At 32.0% G+C, this 13,494-nt stretch overlaps 1 protein-coding gene across 3 annotated transcripts in view; it reads right to left on the reverse strand.

The window, feature by feature from the left end:
- Positions 1-13,494, reverse strand: part of LOC149575274 (uncharacterized) — a 277,364-nt gene that overhangs the window by 117,631 nt on the left and 146,239 nt on the right. The window lies entirely within an intron of this gene.

The raw sequence follows: 13,494 nt of genomic DNA on the forward strand, positions 1-13,494 counted from the left end.
GTTTAGGACTAAACATGCGCTAAAAGTGATCATAAACATCATTGATAAACCACACAAAATTAAGAGAGTTAAATGCTTTGAAAAAAAAATTATACAATAATAAGAAGTCACTGGAGGTGCTACATAAAAATTCACAAAAATGAAAATGAAGTCGGAACTGGAATAGAAAACTTAGTTGCCATTTTAAGCAATGAAGGTTACTCTCTCCAGCCTAACCAGTATAAACTCTCAAGGTATGCTTTGTCTAAAACATGGTCTTCTATAGAATGAGTCCCATCTTTAAATATGATAAAATATCTCAGGAGTTGACTATTTGCTGTAACTCATATGGTTCTTAATTTTCTGTATCATGATTATCACTTTTAAGCTTAGTTACCAGTTCGAGCTTGAGTTCAAAGAACCGGTTCGCCAGTACGGCAAAATTTTAGAAAGGGGTTTGGATTCATTTGGGTTTGTCAATACAAAAACATGGAAAAATCATAAAAATAAATACATAAATATATATATATATATATATATATATATATATATATATATATATATATATATATATGAAGTCTGGAAGCATAACTTAAAACTAGAATGTCACGTAGTATCATAAAATCAAATGATTTGATCATTCAAACAACAAAAACACCATAGGCATAAACTTTAAAATTGTAATCATAGCATCATGAATCATGATCATACCATCATATATTTAAAATTCAACATCAAAGATTCAAAACATTAAAATTAAATCATGATTCATAACAGCAAGTTCAAGTATCATTGTTTCAAGACAGGTTTCAACTAATGCATTAAAAATGTATTAATATTCTTCTTCTTCTTCTTCTTCTCTTCCTCCTTGTTGTCCTCCATTTTGTCATCACAAAATGGAGATAACAATATGAAACATTTCCAATTAAGCTTTGCATTTCTCTTAGATAACTAATTATTTGATTGGAAAAATTTGATCAAAAATTTGTTACCAATTTATATAATGAAATGTTTTACTTAAGGTTCTCATCAAATCCTTTTGATTTTCCAATTTGTTATCCTATATTGATTTTTGAGACTTTTAAAGTCCCTTTTTGCATTTTTGAGTGTTTGCTTGGATTGTTTTAATCTTTTTGTTTCCTTCAATCTTTTGCTTTCAATCACACCTTCGATTCGAGATATCTTGGGGCTTGATTGAAGATGTTAATCAAAAGATATTAAGGATTCAGTGCCCAAAAAATGAGATTTGCAACTTCAATTGCATATTTTTAATATTGACCTTATATTTTAATGTTGAGTTGCACTTTTTGAAAAATATGACTTAAAATCACATTATGTTATGTTTTTAAGTTACTTTTGACTTTAAATTTAAAACTTCAATGATTATAGTGCACTCTATGTTATATTAATGTTGAGTTTCTTTTTAATTTAGAACTTATGTCATTATATTGTAGTTTATGTTATAATTTTATGTTGAGTTGCTTTTTAATTTATCACTTAAGTGATTTAAGAACTTTATAGTCTATTTTGATGTTGAGATTTACTTTCATGTTTTAGCTTCAACATTTCAATGAAATTTTACTTTTAAACATATTTACACATAATAAAATCTGTGAGTATAAATATGTAATGGACCCTTTAAAGTGAGATTCACTTAAGTGAATCAATTAGACATGTGCTAAATAGAAAACTTAACTAACGCAAGTCTATTACATGCTATTTTTGAATGAGAAACATGTAATAGCCCTTGCAAACTACTAGTTTCTCAACAAAACAACTACTTGGGTAGTTTTACATGCGATTTTAAACATGTAATGCATCTTGCAAACCACGATTTTGGTCTTTGCCTGCATTTGCATTACATGTAATGTCTCCTCTACACCCCGATATATCAAAGGGATGAAATTTTGAGCAAAATTCATGTATTTGCATTACATGTAGTGCCTTCTCTAAACCACAATTTGCCAAAAATGAAATACATGCAATGCATCCTCCACACCCTGATTTTGATCTTAATGGCAAAGGATACATTTACATGTCTTTATCATTACATGTAATGGTCTTCTAAAAATCCAATTTTGGCTTATGAAGGCAAAAATGCCACATGCATTGGGCTCTCCAAAGCACGGTTTTAGTTGTCATTGCATATTTTTTAAACATGCAAAACATATTTCGAACCCCGATTTCCTCAAGGCATTGGTAGAAAGAGCCATTTGCAAAGATTTTGCTACTTTCTCATGCACATGTAATGCAAGGTTCAAAACCCAATTACTCTTGAGAAGGCATTTTCAAACACAAAAAGCATTCGGAGAAATGCAAGTTGCACTTAGAACGTCATTTGCATCATCTTGCACATGCATTTGCAATAGTAAACAACGATTTGGAGCTAGAATTTGAATTTTTCAAAGCACTTGATCTTTACATGCATTCACACTTCCAAAACCCAATTTTGGAGAGAAGAATTCTATTTCAACTTCTTCTTGCTCTAAGTTTTGCTCTTTGCTCTCCAAGTAAGTGTAAGGCTTGGATTTTGATTGCATTTTTTGATCAATTTGCTTATTTGTTGCATTCTTTTACTCTTTATCTTCAATTTGTTTAAATGCAGCCCTAGTTTTTTGCTTCAAGTTATTAAATAAGTTTGAAACTTTCATTTTTTGCATATGCAAAAGGTCTCCCATTTCAAAAACGAAATTGCATGCAAAGTGAAGTTTTGGAGTTTATTAAGTTTGTGTCAAAGCAAAGCGATATGTTTTTCTTTTCTTTTCTTTGTATTTGTAAATACTTTGTCTTTGTTTTTATTTTATTTCTGGTTTGTTTGTGAAGAAAATGATGAAAGTTGGAGATCTTCCCTCAAGAATGCAAGTACCTTTCCATGCTTTCATCTTCCATGTTCAATCCATCATCCAAATTCCATACTCCTACATATGTAATCACATTCCTGAAACCCAATTACATATTTACACCAAGTAACAATGATGAATTTTTACCACATGTAATTGCATCTCTAAAACTCGATCTTACTAAAACCTCACATTTTTAAACATAAAAACTCTCATCCTACACACACCCATTTTGCCTACATGCAATCCACCATCCAAACTCCAATTTTGGCCATTTTTGCACAAAATACAAGCTGTTCCATTAATTTCTAGCCTTCAAAAGTGTTCAGTAAGTATCAAAACCATACTATGAACACCTACCCTTCATCGGTCTATCACTAAGACTTAGAACCCCAAACCCACATGGATTCAATCCCATTGAAAGATGTTATCTAATATCCCTTCTTACAATGGAACCTAATATTGATACCCCTGATTAACTAACATAATATGTAATTGATTGTTCGACAAATAAAATAAATATCTATATATTAAATATATCGTGAATTTCATCAAATTACATTTAAGTATCAATTAAGCAATATTAGTTAACAAATGAAAATCACATCAATATAAATAAATAATACAAATAGGAAATCAATAAATAATAAATAAAAGAATTCAAGTAATTAAATAATACACTACCGATTAACTTATCTACTAAGGGTCACAACTATCGACCCCACTCATCACACATCACGACCTTTACAAATTTAGTGGCATATATATAAGCCACGAATATTAAATCTATGGAAAAATATACCCACATTACTATCAAAAGGAAAAAGATTTGGAAAAGGTGAAAAAACTACAATTACAAAAGAATACCACCGGCGAGTAAAACAAGGACTGGAAAATACTACCGCTACTCATTATAAAAAGTAGGAGCGAACATAATATAAGAGGTGAGGGAGAAGTTAAAAAAAAAAAAAAAAAGAAGTGAATGGAATGAAAATAAAGTGGGAGACATAAGGAACAAAAGATTAATAAATAAATTATAAGAAGGTAGGACTAATAATTAGTAAGGGGAATCCCTTGTCTATTTGATGGAAGTATTAAGGAATCATAATAAATAGATTTATTCCCATTTTAATCTCCCATAGGATGCTATAAGTGGAGAGTATTAAAAAAGTTAAGGTAAGACATATATAAAGATAAATGTAACTCAAAAAAAAGAGACAACATATAAGGTATACTTTATTATTATTTATTTATATATGAATATTATGATCATACAATATATGTTGATTATGTATAATTTTAAAATGATTAATATTTTAGAATTAGAATAAATCCTTATTATTACTAATGATAACAATAGCATTTTATCATCATCACAAGCAAATATCACTATTGTTTGATTTGTTATCGGCTACATTACCAAGTTCAGACCCTATCTCCCGGATTCGGGTCTGGATTCACGTCCAGGTTTGTTGCGGCTTTAGGCAGGGTGCGGATTTTGGGCTGTGGGTCCATCCGGGTTTGCATTGGTGTGAACCTAGGCAAACCCATAGCAAACCAAGGAGGACTAGCAGTAGCAAGGTCCAAAATATGAAATAAAACAACTTAAAATTATGTTTTTGCAATATTTTTCTTATCTAACCCTAAAAGGAGCCTAATAAAGAACATTTCAATCATCTAATCTCTCATTTGCTCTCTCATTTTGGTGTGCCCATTTCCCAAGTTTTAAGAGAAGATTGTAGAGATTGTTTTCAATGATGAGGATCTAGATATAGTTTCAGACAAGGATGAAGCCATTGATCCCTCCTTTTTTGATGACCCATTTGACCCTTGAAGGACATTTGACACTATGATCATTGATAAACTATTAAACACTTGTCATTTATCACTATGTTTCCAACTTTATTATTTGATGAACTACTCTTTTTTTAGAAATTTCATTTTACAATTTAGTAATTCAATGTATGATTTTGTTTACAATCATCAACATACATTAATGAGTGGGTATTTAATGTTTATCTTTGACATTTGGCATTGATCAATGATCAAGTAACATATATTCATACTATGAAATGACTAGGTTTTGCAATTATACACGTTTCTCTTAATTTTTTGTATATATACGTAAAGCACATATATGTGTGTGTACTCACCAACCCACCCACGAACACAATGGCAAATTTGTTTCTTGCCCGAACCCATGAGCCCAAACTCGAACCCAAATCCGTCCCCGAAACGGTAACTTAGGTTATTGGAAGCATACAAGGTTACCAAGAAGGGGCTTGTATAAATCCAATCTAGTGGATCTTTTCCTAATAGAGCGTGGGGATCACCGTCCCATAAGCCTTCGTAAAACACGTTTGGACCTATAAACTTTGAGGGAGTCCATAGATGGTGTCTAGGCAACTTGGATAACATCTATATCTTTCAATCCTAAACCCAAATAATAACATCATTTGATATTAAAATAACTAACATGAATATTTCGATTGATTAAGTAATCATCTATAATAACGAACCCTAAAAGGGGACATTACAATTGGTATCGAAGTTATGATCTTGCCATCTTGTAGGGAAAACACAATTACAAATATGCTTTTTATTAATCACAAATCAAACTATTAAATACAGGTGATAATGAAGCTTGGAAACATGATTACATAAATGATGAATATAAATTCATAAATACAAGTAATTTCTATCGATTTGGGAGAGGCGGTGTAAATCCTCCCAAGACAAGTAGATTAGAAGATGGGTCAGGACATGATTCCCAATGCCTTGAGGGAGCCTACTCGTAGATAAGTGTCTAGCACCCAACGACATTTAAAGTTTTATCCTCTTAAGGAGGGCATATAAGAGTCATAAAAGATTTGAGATCAATATGCTAACTATTAAAAATATTTCAATTCAAAATGCATACTGATGATCCTCAAAGAGACCATTAAATGAATCAACTCCAACAAAAAGATATTGAAACTATGAAAATTAATCATACTGTATCTTTTCAATTATAAAATCATTAATCAAATTATGCTTGGAACTATTTGAGAAACTTATTACAATATTAGATAGTTTCTATTTACTCTTTCTTCCATCTTTTTCTAGCGGTCACTCTTTTTGTAATGATTCCATAAACTCCTTATGTTTGTTATGGAAACTTTCTTTTTCACTCTACAAGAATGTTTCTATTTCCTCTCGTGTTTTTATAGAAACATTCTCTTGTATCTTGTGTATATGGGTCATTCATGATCTTTATTTAATAACACATTCATTATTTTACCATAATATGGTATATGAGCAAATTCCTGGCCTCTTCGAAAAAATTTAATTTCTTTTTTGAAATTATTAGTTCAAAAATTTTAAAATATTTGACTGAGTGTGTTCAAAATTTGCATCTTTTTTTCCCACATTAATATCTTTTTTTTTACAATTTTCTTTGTGCAAAATCACAAGTCATTAGAATCGCATTTTTTCCTCAATATTGTGGGCATCTTCCTCCTATTGCAAATGTGTCTCTGATTTTTGGTCACATTTTTCTTGTTTCTTATCATTGGCTTAGACAATTTTTGGTCTTTTGCAAACTTTTTTTATTCATCCACGGTCTCTTTTTCTCCAAAAAAACGTGAGTTTCATTGCCATTTTTAGTGTTTTTTTGCTACATTTTTGCTTAAACGTGATGCTTTTCTGACCTTTCTCGTGGTTTCTACCTCCACCTTCTGCATTCTTCAGCTAACATGGCCCCCTGGATCAATTAAAATTTGTCTTTTTTTCAAAATTATTGCATATTACTAGTGGGTTTTGCAGATCTCAAGTTTGTTAGTCTCGCTTTTTCTGGGCACATCATTTTTTGTGCCTCAATTTTTGAGCTAGCTAAATCAAAATTTGACAATAGATTCTATCTGATCTTTTGAGCTCTTATCTAGGTGTCTTCAAATTTTTGCAATCTTCTATCAATCTCCATCGAAGCTCGTGCCATCTCAACTTTTTCACACTTTTTCATTGAAAAACATACAATGGCAACTCTCACTAGTCTTATGTTGGAAGGCAGTCAACGATTCAACGAAAAGAACTACAACACCTGCAAGCAGAGAATGATGACAATCTTCAATTACCGTCGCCTTCAGGCGTTTGTTTTGGGTACCGAGACGTCTTACCACAGCTGCTGCTACTCAAGATAAGTTTGATGAGCATAATCGTGAAGCGGTTATGCTTATTAAGCTTTCAATTACTGATGACCAACTGCCTCAAGTGTCGTGTAGCAAGACAGTTGTAGAGATATGGAAGATACTGAAGTATCTACACGAGACATCGGATAAAAGCTGAGCTTTCTTTCTGAAGAATCATCTATTCTCCATGATTGTGGATGAGTATATGTCCTATGAGCACTTTAGTGAGACGCTCAACATTACTGCAGCTAATGTTGACCTAAAGTTGTTAGATTTGTGCACCAAAGTTCGACAACAGGATCATTGGAAACAATAGTTTGCTAGCAGAGCTCCTTCATCCTCCTCTGAACAAATGTTTTCAGCCCAATCCTTTCACAAACATAAAGGCCCATCTCATTCATTAGCTTCGTCTGAGAATAGCTCCGAGAAGAACACTCAATTCATTGCTTCTAATCAGTGGAATAGGGTGGATCCAAGCAACAGGCCAACATTGCAAAACGTGTAGACATCTTTGATCAACCGAAGGCTCCCTTTTATGATTTTTGAGGACATGCAAATTTCTGTATTATAAAGATAAATTGACCATTAAGGGAAGGTATTACGATATTAGGTAGTTTCTATTTACTCTCTTCCATCTTTTTCTAATGGTCACTCTTTTTGTACTATTTCCATAAACTCCTATTCGTTACGGAAACTTTATTTTTTACTCTACAAGAATGTTTCTATTTCCTCACTTGTTTATTATAGAAACATTCTCTTCTATGTTGTATATATAGATCATTCATGATCTTTGTTTAATAACACATTCAGTATTTTACCATAAGAAAACTCGCCAAACTTCAAATTTATGAGATCTATCAATCAATATATAATTCACCATTATGATCATCTAATCATCAAACACAAATTGAATGATAAATCAATCATCGATCTTTCATTTCATCAACCTATTAGCACCTAATCCATCAAAGTTCTCATAGTCTACTTATGCACCTAATGATTTATCATTCAACTCTTAAATGTATCAAAGTCACACGGAGTGCTTAATAAAGTTAAGAATTAATTAAGATCTAGTGTATGAAATGAAAATTGTAATTGCTTGAGGACAAGAGATATTGAGAATGTAGGACTGTAATATCCCCTCTTACAATGGAACCTAACATTGATATTCCTAATTAACTAAAACAATATGTAATTGATTATTCGATATAAAAAATAAAAATATTTTAAATATATTGTCAATATCATCTAAACACATTTAGATATCAATTCGAACAATATTACTTAATAAATAAAAATCGCATCAATATAAATAAATAAATAAATAATACAAATAGGTAATCAATAAATAATAAATAAAAGAATTCAAGTAATTAAATAATACACTACCAATTAACTTATCTACGAAGGGTCATAACTATCAATGTCACCCATCACACATCACAAACTTCACAAATTTAGCGACATATATATATATAAGCCACAAATATTAAATCCATGGAAAATTATACCCACATTACTATCGAATGAAAATACATATGAAAAAAGGCCAAAAAAATATAGTTACGAAAGAATACCATCGTCAGGCAAAACAAGGACAAGAAAATATTACTGCTACTCGTTATGAAAACTAGTAGTGAAGAGGTGAGGGAGAAGTTTTAAAAAACTAAGAGGTGGATGGAATGAAAATAAAGTGGGAGACACGAGGAACAAAAGATTAATAAATAAACTATAAAAGGGGAGGACCAATAATTAGTAAGGGGAATCCCTTGTCTATTTGATGGAAGGCTTAAGGAATCATAATAAATAGATTTATTCCCATTTGAATCTCCCATACGATGCAATAAGTGGGGAGTATTAAAAAAGTTATTCCATTTGATCTCCCATAGGATGCTATAAGTGGGGAGTACTAAAAAAGTAAGGGAAGAAATATATAAAGATAAATATAACTCAAAAAAAAAGACAACACATAAGGTATACTTTATTCTTATTTATTTATATATGAATATTATGATTATAGAATATATGTTGATTATATATAATTATAAAATGATTAATATTTAAATGAAACTACAATTATAATTAAAACATCATATAGAATTAGAATTATTCCTTATTAATACTAATGATAGAAATAGCTTTTTATTATCATCATAAGAAAATATCGCTATTGTTTGAATAGTTATCAGAAGCGTACAATGTTACCAAGGAGGGGCTTGTATAAATCCAATCTAGTGGATCGTTACCTAATAGAGGGTGGGGATCAGCATCCCATAAATCTTCATGAAATGGGCTTGGACCTATAAACTTTGATGGAGTCCCTAGATGGTGTTTAGGCAACTCGGATAACATCTATATCTTTTGTTCCTAAACCCAAATAATAATTTCATTTCATATTAAAATAACTAATATGAACATTTTGATTGATTAAGTAATCGTCTATAATAATGGACCCTAAAAGGGAACATTACATGTTTTCCCTCTTCGAAAGTCTCATGTTGCAATGAACTCTTCAAATCAAGATATGTCAAAATTCTTCAAAGAAGCTATGCTTCGAATAAAAGAAGCAATATTTATTTGGTCTCCACATTCTCAAAGGCAGCCCTGGAATGCGCCAGTATTTTGATCCAAAATAATAAATAATAAAAAATCAGTTAAAGATGCTAATGGGAAAGTTATTCTAAGTTTACATCCAGACATCATTGAGAAGGACTTCAAAGTGTCAAAAATTTTGCAAACCTAACAAAGGAGAATTACCAACAACTATGGAATAAGGAAAGCTTGACTACATCAAACTTTTTAATGACAACCTACAACTCATTAAAGAGAAATAGGAAAATTCATAATTTGCATAGCTGACAAAGGAGAGTTCCCAACACTTGCGGAATGAGCAAAACTTGAGTACATCAAGTTTTCAAATGACAATTGACAATTTATCAAAGAGAATCAAAAGGCTATCAAAAATGCACCACCATGGTTATCTAAAAGAATGCAGTGGCACAAAATACAGGAACTCCCGATCTTGTGATCATTTGCAATTGCATCATCAAGAACATGACCTTTGTTGATAATCTACAAGGTTGGTTTCTTCAAAATCAATACTTTCAACATATTCTTTAAGCGTATTTTCAGTGTGTACCTTCAAAAAATAGATTGCATGTAATCCAACCACACAGACCTTTAGTCATGTAATCCAATAAGTCTTCTTTCCTAGTTTGACTAGGTCAAGGTTGTTGTGTTTCGACCACCTTTTTATTTCTCACTCATTTTCCTATAAAAAGAGGTGCCCCTTCATTGTAAAAATAATGTTTTATATATGCAAGAGAGCTCTGCCAAACTTGAACAAGCACAACTTTGATTGTGTAGTGCAAATTTGAAAGAAAAGTGAATAAAAAGAAGTAGTTGGATTCAAAACTTTGACTGGAAGCAATTGTGATAGAACAAATTGGAAGTTGTGATTGTGATTTGTTTCTATTATCTTCAATTCATGTTATTATTGTATATTTACTAGAGCATAGTGAGTACAAGAAACAATTGGAGCCGAAGCTTTGATTGAAAGCAGTTGTGGTAATATAGACAGAAGCTTTGATTGTAGTTTATGTTACTATCTCATATAAATGCAAATTGTTAGAATTAATTTATAGTGTAGAAATCATCTACTTCTGGAACTTTGTGCCCCCGAATAGTAGAGATTTACTTTTGTTTCGTAGCCATTCTTATAGATTAGGAAAACTAGACATAGATCTAAGCTAGTACACTCTTAATCCGTCTTTGAGTTGGTGTTAGGTATTGGTATCACTATTTCCAACTGTTAGATATAAGTGTAGTTATAGAAATTAAACCTTTCCCATTACTCGCTCCATGTGTAAGTGGATTCTTTCTTGAAATAAGAAAAAAGAATATCTATAACACCCCTTTACAATATCTCTTAACTTCTTGCTTACCTTGAATTGATCCAAGGAACGATGAGAAGGGGGAGCCTTTCCTTTAAGGTAGGAGAGACTCTGTCTCCCATATTGTGACCGGTCAACCTATATTGTGACTGTATTTGCATAAATTGTCGGTTGCAAAATATCCACTCAATACTCCTAGTTCTTCGACAATAGTTGACTCAGCAACACAACTAAGGCCAATAGGATCAGCAGCAGTAATAATAGTATGGGCATCAATATCTTCAATTGAAAGCCGAGAAGCAGAAGCATCCAAGTCCGCCAACTCTGCATTTACATCCCACCTCTTTGTCTCCCCTTCTTTGTATTCTTTAGTCTTGTGTGAGACGAGACGCAAGTTGTAATGCTCAAGTACCAAGTCCTCCGCTCTTTTTGATTGCAACCTATTGCGCTTCACTGGCTAGATGAAAGAATATGTGCTCCAATTTCTTTCCCAAGCAAATGAACTACTAAGCCTTTCACATTCACTTTTTAACATTTAAGAACTCAAAAAAATATAAAATATGTCAAAAAGCAACTTTCTGTTGTTCGTAGAGCCCAATTCCACGTAGTTCGTTAGTGGTTTGACCTGTGGCTTGCAAGTTTGCCTAGGTTCGATTTGGTTTTCGACCAGTTTGAACTGGTATGGAAAATTTTGAACCTTAGTCGAATATTTTTCTAACTGTACCGAGACCAAGTACCATTTTGAATCATGGCCTAGTCCGGAGGGCATACAGCCGAACCAGGGTAACTAAGTTTTTATGTTTTAATTATAAAGGTAAGAACTGTTGAAAATAATTTAATATCTTTGCTATTTACTACCAACAACATATTTTGGTTAGTCACTTTATGAGCTGTCCTGGTTCATTGTGCATAATGTCCCTTTAGAAAGTGATTATGTTGTCTGTACTAGTCAATTCTTTAAGGGCTTTTAGGTATAAATTTGACCATATTTAATGTTTTATCTCACTTCATCTGTTAACATAGAGTCCAACATTTTAGGTGTGTTTTCAGTAATCAGGCTAAAGACCTGACTCAGGGGCATTTAGAGTCTTCTAATGCATTATTTTGTGCAGAACTTCCATGTATCATAGTGACTGGATGTAAGCCTTAATCTTGAACCTCCAACATACTCCCCTGGAGCAAATCTGTCAGCTTAATTCCTTCCAGCATACCATAAACTACCTATGCATATTCTTTGCAGTGCTGCTAGCTACCAGCTTTACCTCCTAGCACAAGTAGCTTTTATTCACATCATTAACTTGTTCTAAACAAACAACCCCATCAAGTACCACATCTCAGCTCAAAATTGTGTTGTTAGTCGAAACATCCAGAAAACTATAGTAGTTAGACCTTTCACTGAAGGTACTGAATAAATATTTCCTCCCGCACTATCCTCAAATTCATCAATTTTTGTCTTCACAACAAAAGCATGAGCTGAACACACAAGAAAAACTAAATACTTTAACTCTTGTGAAATGCCATACCTCTTCAAAAGCAACATTCCCAACTAAATTATTTGGAAAATATTCAGTAAACTGCAGTTATAACTAGTTCTACCTAAGCATTATTAAATAATAATTTCAACCTTCAACATGTATTCAGAATTTCAGAAATCTCTGGTATAATCTTCCTCTTCCTCTCTAGAACACAAACTCTTGTAAATATAAAGTAGTAAGCTGCCTTTTGGCTTGCACACTATCCTCAAGTTTGTCAATATTTATCTTCAAAACAAAAAAATGAGCTGAACGAACAAAAAATCCTAAATTCTTTAGCTTTTTGTGACATGCCATAACTCTTCAAGAACAACATGAAATGCCATAACTCTTCAAGAACAACATTCCTAACTAAATAATGTGGAAAATACTCAGTAAATTGCAGTGTGAATCAGTTCTGCCTAAACATTATTAAAAATAATTTTAACTTTCAACATGTACTCAGAAATCCTTGTCATAATCTTGATCTTCCTCTCTAGAACATAACTATGGTGAATAGGAAATAGTAAGCTGCATTTGTATCTCATATACTCTACAGAAGCTGAAGTTTTCAACTCACAACGTTAGCATTTTAATTTGTCCTTTTAAAAACTAGATAAATCAGATAATATATATGGTTAAACTGTTTCTTGAATTAAAAGGGGGAGCTCCCTAACAATTAGCAAAACCTAAACGGCTAAAGCCTAAACCATAAACAGAGATTAAAAGTATGCAAACTATACAATATTTAAAATGGGGATTCGCACCAAATGTCAATTGATAAGATGTCTATGTTTTTGCCCTGGGTACAACATGCAGTGAGATGTTTGAATTTTGAGGTAAACTAGCACAAACAACCAGAGAAAATTTCCTACTAGTTAAGCACAGACTACTAGTCTGTAAAGAAGAAAGAAATTGATAAGAAAAAAAAGAGGAATGGTGATTTCTGGCTAACTCAGAGATCAATAAATCTATATCAATAATAAAAAGTTAGATGGGTGAACACCATATCTGTCATGAAATGAACAACTGACTTACATACAGAACCTACAACTTAGAAAGAATACAAAGCCTGATTACATATAATCTTCTATAAATTTAATTC

Source organism: Cupressus sempervirens, chromosome 2 (genome assembly GCF_028749045.1).
Source record: "Cupressus sempervirens isolate cs-2001-9-10 chromosome 2, ASM2874904v1, whole genome shotgun sequence".
Classification (NCBI taxonomy): Eukaryota; Viridiplantae; Streptophyta; class Pinopsida; order Cupressales; family Cupressaceae; genus Cupressus; species Cupressus sempervirens.